Source organism: Girardinichthys multiradiatus, chromosome 2 (genome assembly GCF_021462225.1).
Source record: "Girardinichthys multiradiatus isolate DD_20200921_A chromosome 2, DD_fGirMul_XY1, whole genome shotgun sequence".
In the NCBI taxonomy this organism is placed as follows: domain Eukaryota; kingdom Metazoa; phylum Chordata; class Actinopteri; order Cyprinodontiformes; family Goodeidae; genus Girardinichthys; species Girardinichthys multiradiatus.
In genome coordinates, this window is record NC_061795.1 from 10174050 (window position 1) to 10186556 (window position 12507).

Here is a 12507-nt window from a genome sequence, read left to right on the forward strand (position 1 = left end):
AACACTAAAAGGGTTTGAGGCAGGGAAGTTCTTCCCAGGTTGATCAGACACTCCTGCCGATGTCCTCGGAAGAACCCAGTCAAGGAATCCCATTCTCGTCGCTATTTGTTGTAGAAAAATTTGTTTTTACCAAGACAGAGACTGATGATTGTCACTCAGAATCAGCTTTATTATAATCTTGCAAGAGAAAAGGATTTTTTACAGCATTGGAGATGCGCTCAGTAGTGCTGCCAAATCGACAAAGCAAAAGTTCTCCTTATAAGCTACTACAGTTTTCAAGGTAACTCTCATGAGACCCAGAGAGAGAGAGAAACGGAGAGAGAAACCTGTTGTCCTAGACATAATCTTAACATTGTGGCCTACATATCATTTCACACAGCTGCAAGCAGAAGGCTGAGAAACCCTTACTCTAAGACTAAATAAGAGAATAATGGAACAACACTGAGGGGTTCTAATAGTTTTGTCAGTTCCTGTAGAGTATCAAGGAGCAAATCAAGCAAGGCACAACATTTTCAATAACGATTCATAAAATTCATACTTTAAAGTTTAAATCTTTGTCTATATTTTTTTGAGGATATTGATCAATGATCACAGGGTAATTAGGAAAAACAAATATAATTAACATGCTTTTTTTGGAAACAAATATTTTAGATTAACTGGTTAATTGCAAAAAAATGTCAGGAGATGAATTACAAAAGATATAAGTAGCAGCCCTTGCAACTGAAATCTTGACTTGAGGATGAGGTGAGGTAAAGGGCTGCATTCCATTTTTTCTGTATTATGTCTTTGTATACTAAAAACTATTTTAATAACTATTACAGTCAATAAATCAATTTTCCTAATCATATTTTTTGGGAATCTGTGTTTTCTTAACTAAGGTTAGTGTTCCACACCATTCAATAAAACAGTTGAGGACACAGTGACATTTAACGTGGTTTTCGTTAGTAATGCTCTATTATTAATGATAATTAACTAATTGGAATTATTAAGAACTGTGAGCCCAATAATCAAATCTCTGATATCTATCTGTAAGAAATATTTTTTTGTTAGAATGTATTACTTCTGAATTAAGATTTTTAATTATAATTTTGATAAATATTTATAATCAATAAGTCCTTACAGGCCCTATGTTAAAGGTTCATTAACAAACAAGAACACATTTGTCTTTTCTAATATTTGTATCACATCAGAGCTGAATTTCAAAGAAAATTCTTACTTGGTTTTACAATAAAGTACATACACTAAGAAGTACAAGGAAGGAAGGAAACTCATGATGTACAGCGCTGTCATGATTCTGTCAACAGAATAAGAGGTGAATTAAAAAGCAGTTAGTGTAAAAAACAAGATTTAATGCTGTGTTTGCTCTCATCCCCACATGCAAATAGAGTTTTTGGAAAACAGAAAAACTTTTAAAAATAATTTTTTTTATAATTTAGCGAACAGTCTGTGAAGCCTCAAGATCAAATAAACAACTGAGATGGTCCTTGGTCCTTTGTGTCTGCAACAGTCAGATATTTTAAGTCACACTGGGCGCGTTCACACCGAACATGAATGACACAACAGGAGCAAGCTATTTACATGTTAAGCCTATGTAAAGAGTGTTCAGGCAAGGGGAAGGACGCAAAAGACGCAATGCGAACAGTGTGATTAAGGCGAATAGAGCGAAACGAGAGCAAAGCGAAACCTGTAATGGATGCACAGCAAATTTCACTGGGGTTGAAAAATCTAACGTTTTCTATTAATTCGCATCACGTCTATAGCCCTCTTTTCAGCACAACAGTTGTAATACAAGTATAAAAGCACAGCAGTTGCTCAGGATACATCTATGTTTATGTAGGAAATTATATTTTATTCATAAGTAAATAATTTTCAGATACATATGTCAGCAAGCCTGATTTCTAGATCACCGATCAGCCATTATTACATAATAATTCAATACGCTACCATGCTACATGCTGTTGTCATATCAGTTCTTGCCTGATGTATTTTGCCGGTCCTCCTCTATATTTTTAGGCACAAAAATGTTTATTATATTTAGAAGATGTGGACAGTACAATGTGGCTGTTAATCTATTGAGCTGAGATTTATTCACTCACCGAAGACAGATGGACAGACTGGACAAACTGGGTCCTGTATAGACCGAAGTACAGCTGAAAGCGAACATGATCCAGATGCTGCTCCTGGAGTAGGTGGTGGTACTCACCAAACTGGTTTCGTCTCTGGTGAACCCAGGGAGGTCGAAGCCAGCAACGTTGTTCGGCTTTCCATAAATAAAGCAACGTGACTTGCTCCATGTTGAGTTGAAACAGGTGTTGTGCGAAATTCTGTTCCCCTGAAATATTCTGTTCCCCCTGTGTCGGGAGCGCGCACTGCAGTCAGAGAGGCGGATCCGACTGTCTTCACAACTTTTCTGATCGATTTGTCGGTAAAACGACAAAACGTATTCATGTCAATGTTGCTACTTAATTTTTAATCAACAACTCCTAGAAAAAATAAATAAATACAAATTGAACCTGGTCTCGTGAGAATGTTTTTGCACAGTTTCGTGTTGTTTCGCCGAAAGAATCCATGTCTTTTCCAACTTGTGTCATGTTCACTTTAACCTGACGGACATCAGTCGGCCATCAAACACTGTTTTCCAACACGTCGTGTTTATTTCTACTTTTTTATTACTGATATAAAACAATGGATGCTCACTCTGTTGGCTTCCTGAATAGATGAGAGTGTAGCTCATTTTTCTGGTAAATCGCGTTCTAATGTAAAATATGACAAAATACTGGATTTATAAAAGACATTTTACTGCTTTGATAATGGTACTGTCTAATGTTGTTTTGTTTAAAATAATCCGCTCTAGTATTATTTAAGTACTTTACATATTCCTATATTAAACATATTGTCCCTGTCATGTATGAGAACATATTTCCTCTCTTTTAAAAAGAGGGGAAAATATTTATAGGAACATCATAGGGGAACACAGTATTCCAGCCTGACGCTCACACCTTGTAATGTTTTGTTGCCCCATGGGACAGGGATTAACCAATCACCTTATATTTTGGGTGGGTCATTCCTCACATCATACACAACTATTCTTGTGAATGTGGACACATTTACTCTTTATTTGCCAGAATTACAGGGGGGAACAGAATATTTCAGACAGCTGAAATAATCAGTTCTCCCTCTATAACATGGGAACAAATTCTTTTTTCAACAAGTCCTTCACTGTGTTTATTCCTCTCATCATGGACAACAAGTCCTGTGAATTTGGAAACATTTGCTCTTTATATGCCAGAGTTACAGGGGGGAACAGAATATTTCAGACAGCTGAAATAATCAGTTCCCCCTCTATAACATGGGAACAAATTATTTTTTCAGCATGTCCTTTACTGTGTTTATTCCTCTTATCATACACAACAAGTCCTGTGAATTTGGAAACATTTGCTCTTTATATGCCAGAGTTACAGGGGGGAACAGAATATTTCAGACAGCTGAAATAATCAGTTCCCCCTCTATAACATGGGAACAAATTATTTTTTCAACAAGTCCTTCACTGGGTTTATTCCTCTTATCATACACAACAAGTCCTGTGAATTTGGAAACATTTGACATTTGCTCTTTATATGCCAGAGTTACAGGGGGAAACAGAATATTTCAGACAGCTGAAATAATCAGTTCCCCCTCTTTAACATGGGAACAAATTATTTTTTCAACAAGTCCTTCACTGTGTTTATTCCTCTTATCATACACAACAAGTCCTGTGAATTTGGAAACATTTGCTCTTTATATGCCAGAGTTACAGGGGGGAACAGAATATTTCAGACAGCTGAAATAATCAGTTCCCCCTCTATAACATGGGAACAAATTATTTTTTTCAACAAGTCCTTCACTGGGTTTATTCCTCTCATCATACACAACAAGTCCTGTGAATTTGGAAACATTTGCTCTTTATATGCCAGAGTTACAGGGGGAAACAGAATATTTCAGACAGCTGAAATAATCAGTTCCACCTCTATAACATGGGAACAAATTATTTTTTCAACAAGTCCTTCACTGTGTTTATTCCTCTTATCATACACAACAAGTCCTGTGAATTTGGAAACATTTGCTCTTTATATGCCAGAGTTACAGGGGGAAACAGAATATTTCCGACAGCTGAAATAATCAGTTCCACCTCTATAACATGGGAACAAATTATTTTTTCAACAAGTCCTTCACTGTGTTTATTCCTCTTATCATACACAACAAGTCCTGTGAATTTGGAAACATTTGCTCTTTATATGCCAGAGTTACAGGGGGGAACAGAATATTTCAGACAGCTGAAATAATCAGTTCCCCCTCTATAACATGGGAACAAATTATTTTTTCAACAAGTCCTTCACTGGGTTTATTCCTCTCATCATACACAACAAGTCCTGTGAATTTGGAAACATTTGCTCTTTATATGCCAGAGTTACAGGGGGGAACAGAATATTTCAGACAGCTGAAATAATCAGTTCCCCCTCTATAACATAGGAACAAAATAACTTACAGGATTCATGGATGTTACATTTAGTGCATTTTGAGAGTTTGGGTCTTTTCTTCTCATAGTTACCTTATACAAAAGTTTTGTGAAGAAAAATATCACGCTTATTTTTCAAGTGTAATTTATTGACTTTTTGAGAAAGTCTAAACAAACAAGCACACCACAGCAGACACACAAACCTAAAAAGAACATGCAAAGCACTTAAATGTGATTTCTGTTGGTGGGCTTCCCACACATGCCTGATAAAACCACCTCAGGCGCATCTCACATTGGATCTAGAAAAAGGACAAATAATATAAGGCATTTTCAGCAAAAACATCTGTTTACAATTATAACATCCATTCATTTTCTATTCCTTCTTATTCCAACTTCGGTCTTCAGGAGAGCAGGATCCTATCAAAGCTTGCTTACGCAAGTTAAAATTACAGTTTAGGTCCTCTCCATTTAACCTCCTAACAATACATGTTTGAATAATTCTAAAATGTTGTTACCCAGTTCAAGTCCGTCTCTTTTTCCATCTATTCGCAGAAGTGGCACAAGTCTTCCAAGTCATCTGATAAGAATAAATGTGAAGTATAAAAATATACCTATATATACAGTTTTTCTTGTTTTTGCATATTCACTCTGCAAATCTTTTGTGATTCAAAGTTTGTTTGTCTGTGGAGCTCAGTGACTTGCTTCAAGATGCAAATCCGGTCACTATCTGGTAATTATTAAACAGAATGTGGTAAGCACAAACACAATTTATTCAGGAGCTGTCTATGAGAATGTACCACGTTTGGACATAATTAGTGATAAAAGTAGCATTATGAAGTTTAATAACAACAGAAAATATAATGGTTGTATTTATTTATTTGTGGACAAAGAGTCAATGTAGTTATTTTTGGCTAAGTGTTCCTATCTTTGTAGCAACAACTGCAAACAATTGTAATCATGATGACAATTAATGCAAACTTTAAAATAAGAAGCTTTTGGTAGAACAATATTAGATTTCTCACTACTGTTAAGGAGAAGTCTCACAGCAATGTCAAACCCTGAGGCTGTTGACCGCCTCTGTGGAAACAGGGAAATCCACAGCCTCTTTTGCAAGGAGTCTTTCTGCAAAGTGACATATAAAGCTTTATTTAATGGCTTTAAATTAATAACAAAGTTTAAATGTTTCAAAATATACATCATAATCATACATTGTGTGAAAATTTGTATGGACCTTCAATGTAAATACTCCACATGATGTACTGTCCTGTTGTTTGGGATGTTTGACAGTATCACATGTCCAACTTGACACACTGCATCCCTTCTTCCTCATAAATGCCCTGTTAATATAGGTTCTTCTTATTAATAAATTAGAAGAACCGTCATCTGAATTTAATGCTTGAGTTAACTTTTCATATCTACCCATACCTTGAGCTTTACAAACATTTCTGGATGTCTTGCTTTGACTCCCCCAGTGGATCCAAGAACAAAGAGATTTTGGCTTGTGGGTAGATCACCTAATAAGTGTGCAATCAACAGTCTTCATGTGGATTTGCTTATGACGATTATTAATTCCCAGAACTACTTCATAATCCATTGGGTTCAGCTGTGCTTTTAAAAAGCAGTAAACATGTTCTGATGTCACCAACCAAAAATGTATGTTTAGTAATACAAACAATGTACCAAGATTAGAATTTGCTCTAAGTGCTACAGCAAAACTTGGTAATATATATTCAAGAATAAATATCACAACCAATAACATATTATCTTATCATTGATTCAAAACTGTTATTACCACATGGAAAACTCACACATAAACACATAGTAGAATGCATGAGATATACCTTTAATCTTGGACTTTTTCCCTGCCACATTGCTGTCATTGCAAATGAATCAATAAAAGCAGCCTGACCTGTATTCTGGATGTTGTAATCCTTCACGATTATAGCAATAAATGCATTAGCAGACTGCAAATGTATTAAAAGACCAAAGATTAGCAAAATACTGTAACAACTTTGAAATGTAAAAACAATATAACTGCACTTTTCCTCCAAAGTATCTCAGGCCTATAAAGAGCAACGTTTCCAAATTCACAGGACTTGTTGTCCATGATGAGAGGAATAAACACAGTGAAGGACTTGTTGAAAAAAGAATTTGTTCCCATGTTATAGAGGGAGAACTGATTATTTTAGCTTTGTGAAATATTCTGTTCCCGCCCTGTAATTCTGGCAAATAAAGAGTAAATGTGTCCACATTCACAAGAATAGTTGTGTATGATGTGAGGAATGACCCACCCAAAATATATGGTGATTGGTTAATCCCTGTCCCATGGAGCAACAAAACATTACGAGGTGTGAGCGTCAGGCTGGAATACTGTGTTCCCCTATGATGTTCCTATAAATATTTTCTCCTCTTTTTAAAAGAGAGGAAATATGTTCTCATACATGACAAGGACAATATGTTTAATATAGGAATATGTAAAGTACTTAAATAATACTAGAGCGGATTATTTTAAACAAAACGCCATCAGACAGTACCATTATCAAAGCAGTAAAATGTCTTTTATAAATCCAGTATTTTGTCATATTTTACAATAGAATGCGATTTACCAGAAAAATGAGCTACACTCTCATCTATTCAGGAAGCCAACAGAGTGAGCATCCATTGTTTTATATCAGTAATAAAAACGTAGAAATAAACACGACGTGTTGGAAAACAGTGTTTGGTGGCTGACTGATGTCCGTCAAGTTAAAGTGAACATGACACAAGTTGGAAAAGACATGGATTCTTTCGGCAAAACAACACAAAACTGTGCAAAAACAACCTCACAAGACCAGGTTCAATTTGTATTTATTTATTTTTTCTAGGAGCTGTTGATTAAAAGTAACAACATTGACATGAATACGTTTCGTCGTTTTACCGACAAATCGATCAGAAAAGCTGTGAAGACAGTCAGATCCGCCTCTCTGGCTGCAGTGCGCGCTCCCGACACAGGGGGAACAGAATATTTCAGGGGAACAGAATTTCGCACAACACCGGCAAGTAGCAGATAGAAGCTCCTCCTATTTGATGACACGGTGAAAGGAGTGGAGCGAGTTGTCACCTGTTGGCCACACGAATTGCTGGCGAAATGCCTGGCAAGAGACAGCACACCAATGAGTTGAAAATTTCGCTGAAATACCAGTCGGTCTGAACGCATCTTTAGACATGCAACCTAGTATATAAATGTATTTGTCATGTTTCAATTTGGTGATGGACCTGAGGTGCAGGACGAGCAGAGACAGCTGGTGAGATGATCACAGTTTTAATGAGTGGAGCCAACTTACAGATGCAGGTGCAGGCTTAACAGGCAATCCAGGTAACAAAGTTCATGAAAAAAGTCCTGGTTTCAGGATCGCAGACAAAACTCCAAAGAGGTTTAGCAAGACCGACTTAGTTCAAACCAAATTAGACTAAGGGCACCGCGTGGAACATAGGACAAAGACGGAATTAAATACAGACGAACGTGACATGAAACAATAGAGCAAGTAATCAGGGAAAACAGACACAGGTGTGGACAGACTAGGAGACTGAGAGGCAGGTGAACCTAATACAAAACTAAACCATGGGAGAAGGGACTAAATAACAAACTCAGAGAAACAGATCAGAAAACTATAACAACCTGGAAAATAAGAACCAACAAGGTAATCAGAAGACATGGAGGAAGACCTAACTGAGAATTAAACAAACCCCAACAAATACTGACTGAACTAACTGGGAGGGAAGCAGAGAAAGCGATGACCTAGAATAAATACAAATCAAAACATAAACAAGAAGTGGAACTAGGTATAACGGCAAACAATAACTAAAAGCTAACCTATCAGAAGGAACTGAAACAATACAGACTAACACGGGGAGCTAAACTAGGGATAAGGCTGGGAAGAACTACAAATACAAAGGGAAACAAACACTGAGTAAATAATAATTGAAGGGGAACTACTGACAAGAGGAAGAACAGGGAAAAGAAACTAATAAACTAGAAGAGTGCAGCAAGAACAAATAACCTAAAAATAGACAAGCACAGAAACACTAAGTGGAAAACCAAACTAGAAAACCCAAAGAAGCAAAGAGAACTGTAATAATAATAATAATAACAATCAGGGGAGAAAACCATTCTTAGTAATAAATAAATGAGGAAGCAACCACGAAGGGAACTATGGGTGAGGGGAGAAAGAACTACTAAAACTAGGAGGCAGGAGAGAGAGAACAAAACTATCATGAAACAGAAGGACTAAACAAACATAACTACTAAACCCAAAGGAATAAAAACACCTAGCGGAAAAGTAAACAAACACAAAACCACAACAAAGTCCAAAATGGCAGATCCTGACAGTATTTAGTCTTTCATCATATTTTATGGTTCTTATTTGTGTCAAATGGGCAGTTTTGTAGCTTTTAATCATGCTCCAGTGGCCCTTGTAGTGTTTGTGTCAGTGTCTGTCTTTTTCATCTCATCTGATCTCATCTGTGGTGTGTCCATCTGGACTGGATATCCAGACCTTTAAAATCAGTGACGTAGAGGGAGGTGCATGAAATTCTGGGCCCTATGCAATGCATGAACCAAATAGTCCTGGTGAGGCCCCCGTGCTCACTTCACAGGTACCACGCACATAATTTTCTAATGTAGAAGACAATGATAATAAAGAGGATAAATAAATGTGATACATATTAACCACTATATTGAGATAATGCCTACTGGCCATCATAATAAATGTCAAATAATGGGACTTTACTGAACCTTAATTTTTATTTTATTTTCACAAAAACAAGACCATTAGCTACTGTAGAAATTTGTTTGCACAAATGTTCCTCTCTCCAGAAACCTCCTCCAGCTCCTCCAGGGGGAGCCCAAGGCGTTCCCAGGCCAGCCGAGAGACATAGTCCCTCCAGCGTGTCCTGGGCCGTCCTCTGGGTCTCCTCCCGGTGGGACGTGCCTGTAACAATCCCGAGGAAGGCATCCAGGAAGCATCCGGTATAGATGCCCGAGCCACCTCAACTGGCTCCTCTCGATGTGGAGGAGCAGCGGCTCTACTCCGAGCCCCTCCCGGATGGCCGAGCTCCTCACCCTATCTCTAAGGGAGTGCCTGGCCACCCTATGGAGGAAGCTCATTTCAGCCGCTTGTATCCGCTAGAAATCCTCTCCATAAAAGTTATGAACAGGACTGGTGAAAAAGGGCAGCCCTGCCGGAGTCCAACATGCACCGGGAACAGGTTCGACTTAGAGCCAGCAATGCGGACCAAACTCCTGCTCCACTCGTACAGAGACTGCATGGCCCCTAATAAAGGGCTCCCGATTCCATACTCCTGGAGCACCCCCACAGGGCATCACGAGGGACACAGTTGAATGCCTTCTCCAGGTCCACAAAACACATGTGAACCGGTTGGGCAAACTCCCATGAACCCTCGAGCACCCTGTAGAGGGTATGGAGCTGGTCCAGTGTTCCACGGCCGGGACGAAAACCACACTGCTCCTTCTGAAGCCAAGGTTTGACTATCGGCCGGACTCTCCTCTCCAATACCCTGGCGTAGGCCTTACCAGGGAGGCTGAGGAGTGTGATCCCCCAGTAGTTGGAACACACCCTCCGGTCACCCTTCTTATGAAAGGGGACCACCACCCCAGTCTGCCAGTCCAGAGGCACTGTCCCCGACCACCACGCAATGTTGAAGAGGCATGTCAACCATGACAGCCCTACAACATCCAGAGACTTGAGGTACTCAGGGCGGATCTCATCCACCCCCGAAGCCTTGCCACCGCGGAGATTTTTAACCACCTTGGTGACTTCAGCCTGGGTGATGAAAGAGTCCAACCCCGAGTCCCCAGCCTCTGTTTCCACCACGGAATGCGTGATGGCAGGATTGAGGAGATCCTCGAAGTACTCCTTCCACCGCCCGATAATGTCCTCAGTCGAGGTCAGCAGTCTCCCACCCCCACTATAAACAGTGTTGGCGAAGCACTGCTTCCCCCTCCTGAGGCGCCGGATGGTTTGCCAGAATCGCTTCGAGGCCAACCGGTAGTCCTTCTCCATGGCCTCACCGAACTCCTCCCAGGCCCGAGTTTTTGCCTCTGCCACAGACCGGGCTACAGCACGCTTGGCCTCACGGTACCCGTCAGCCACCTCAGGAGTCTCACAAGCCAACCACAGCCGATAGGACTCCTTCAGCTTGACAGCATCCCTTACTGCCGGTGTCCACCACCGGGTTCTGGGATTGCCGCCACGACAGGCACCGCAGACCTTACGGCCGCAGCTACGGGCAGTAGCATCGACAATAGATGCGGAGAACATGGTCCACTCGGACTCTATGTCTCCAACATCCCCCGGGATCTGGTCGAAGCTCTCCCGGAGGTGGGAGTTGAATACATCCCTGGTCCAGGGCTCCGCCAGGCGTTCCCAGCAGACCCTCACTATGCGCTTGGGCCTGCCAAGTCTGTCTGGCTTTCTCCTCCTCCAGCGGTTCCAACTCACCACCAGGTGGTGATCAATGGACAGCTCAGCCCCTCTCTTCACCCGAGTGTCCAAAACATGCGGCCGAAGGTCTGATGATACGACAACAAAGTCGATCATCGACCTCCTGCCTAGGGTGTCCTGGTGCCAAGTGCACTGATGGACACCCTTATGTTTGAACATGGTGTTCGTTATGGACAATCCGTGACTAGCACAGAAGTCCAATAACAAAACACCACTCGGATTCAGATCGGGGAGGCCATTCACGCCTCTCCAGGTGTCACTGTCGTTCCCCACGTGGGCGTTGAAATCCCCCAGCAGAATAATGGAGTCCCCGGGAGGGGCACTATCCAGCAACCCCAACAGGGACGCCAAGAAGGCCCTGTACTCTGCACTACCACTCAGCCCATAGGCTGAAATGATAGTCAGAGACCTCTCCCCAACCCGAAGGCGCAGGGATACGACCCTCTCATCCACTGGGGTAAACCCCAACACGAGACGGCTGAGCTGGGGGGCAACAAGCAAACCCACACCAGTCCGCCTCCTCTCCCCGTGGGCCACTCCAGAGTAGAAGAGAGTCGAACCCCTCTCAAGGAGATGGGTTCCAGAGCCCACGCTGTGCGTGGAGGCGAGCCTGACTATTTCTAGTTGATATCTCTCGACCTCCCGCACAAGCTCAGGCTCCTTCCCCCTTAGCGAGGTGACATTCCACGTCCCTAGAGCCAGCCTAAGCATCCAGGGATCGGGCCGCTGAGGTCTCCTCCTTCGTCCGTCACCCAATCCTCTTGGCACCGGTCCCTCACTGTTCCCCCTGCAGGTGGTGGGCCCACTGGGGGATTGCCTCGCGTCTCTCATTCGGGCTTGGCCCGGCCGGGTCCCGCGAGGAGCAACCCGGCCACCAGGCACTCTCCGACGAGTCCCGACCCCAGGCCTGGCTCCAGGGTTGGACCCTGGCTCCACCGTACCGGGCGACATCACGTGCCTCAATATTTTGGTCCTCGTGAGGGATTCTTGAACCACTCTTTGTCTGACCCATCACCTAGAGCCTGTCTGCCATGGGAGACCCTACCTGGGACATTTAGGCACCAGACAACATAGCTTCTAGGATCATTTGAGCACTCAAACCATTCCACCACGTTAAGGTGGCGGTTCAAGGAGGGGATTATCTAAATATATTAGGATAATATATTAGAGTTACATTACCTAACTCTGTCAACAGGGGAACAACTACGTGTCATCTCCTTCCACAATCTCATAAATATTAATTTATATCACATCACATTAGTATGGACAACCTCCCCAACATCAACTTTTCCTCGTCTCTGGATGAAGTGGTTGCACATTAGTCTCCATACAGTCTCCATACACTGCTGGATTCACTTGCTCCTTTAAAAACCCGAACTGCCTCTTTTTCCCACTCCCTGGTTTTCTCCTCAGCTACATACATCAACTTAAAGCTGAGGGGCATCAAATCGAGCGGCTCTGCAGGAAAATTGGCTTTGCTGTTCGCAGACCGCTGTATCACCCCCACAT

The 12507-nt window shown here is 41.6% G+C and overlaps 1 protein-coding gene across 1 annotated transcript in view; it reads left to right on the top strand.

Moving 5' to 3' along the window:
• The window catches only part of carmil2 (capping protein regulator and myosin 1 linker 2), a 129072-nt gene that overhangs the window by 84245 nt on the left and 32320 nt on the right, over positions 1-12507 (top strand). The gene's annotated exons all lie outside the window — the stretch shown is intronic.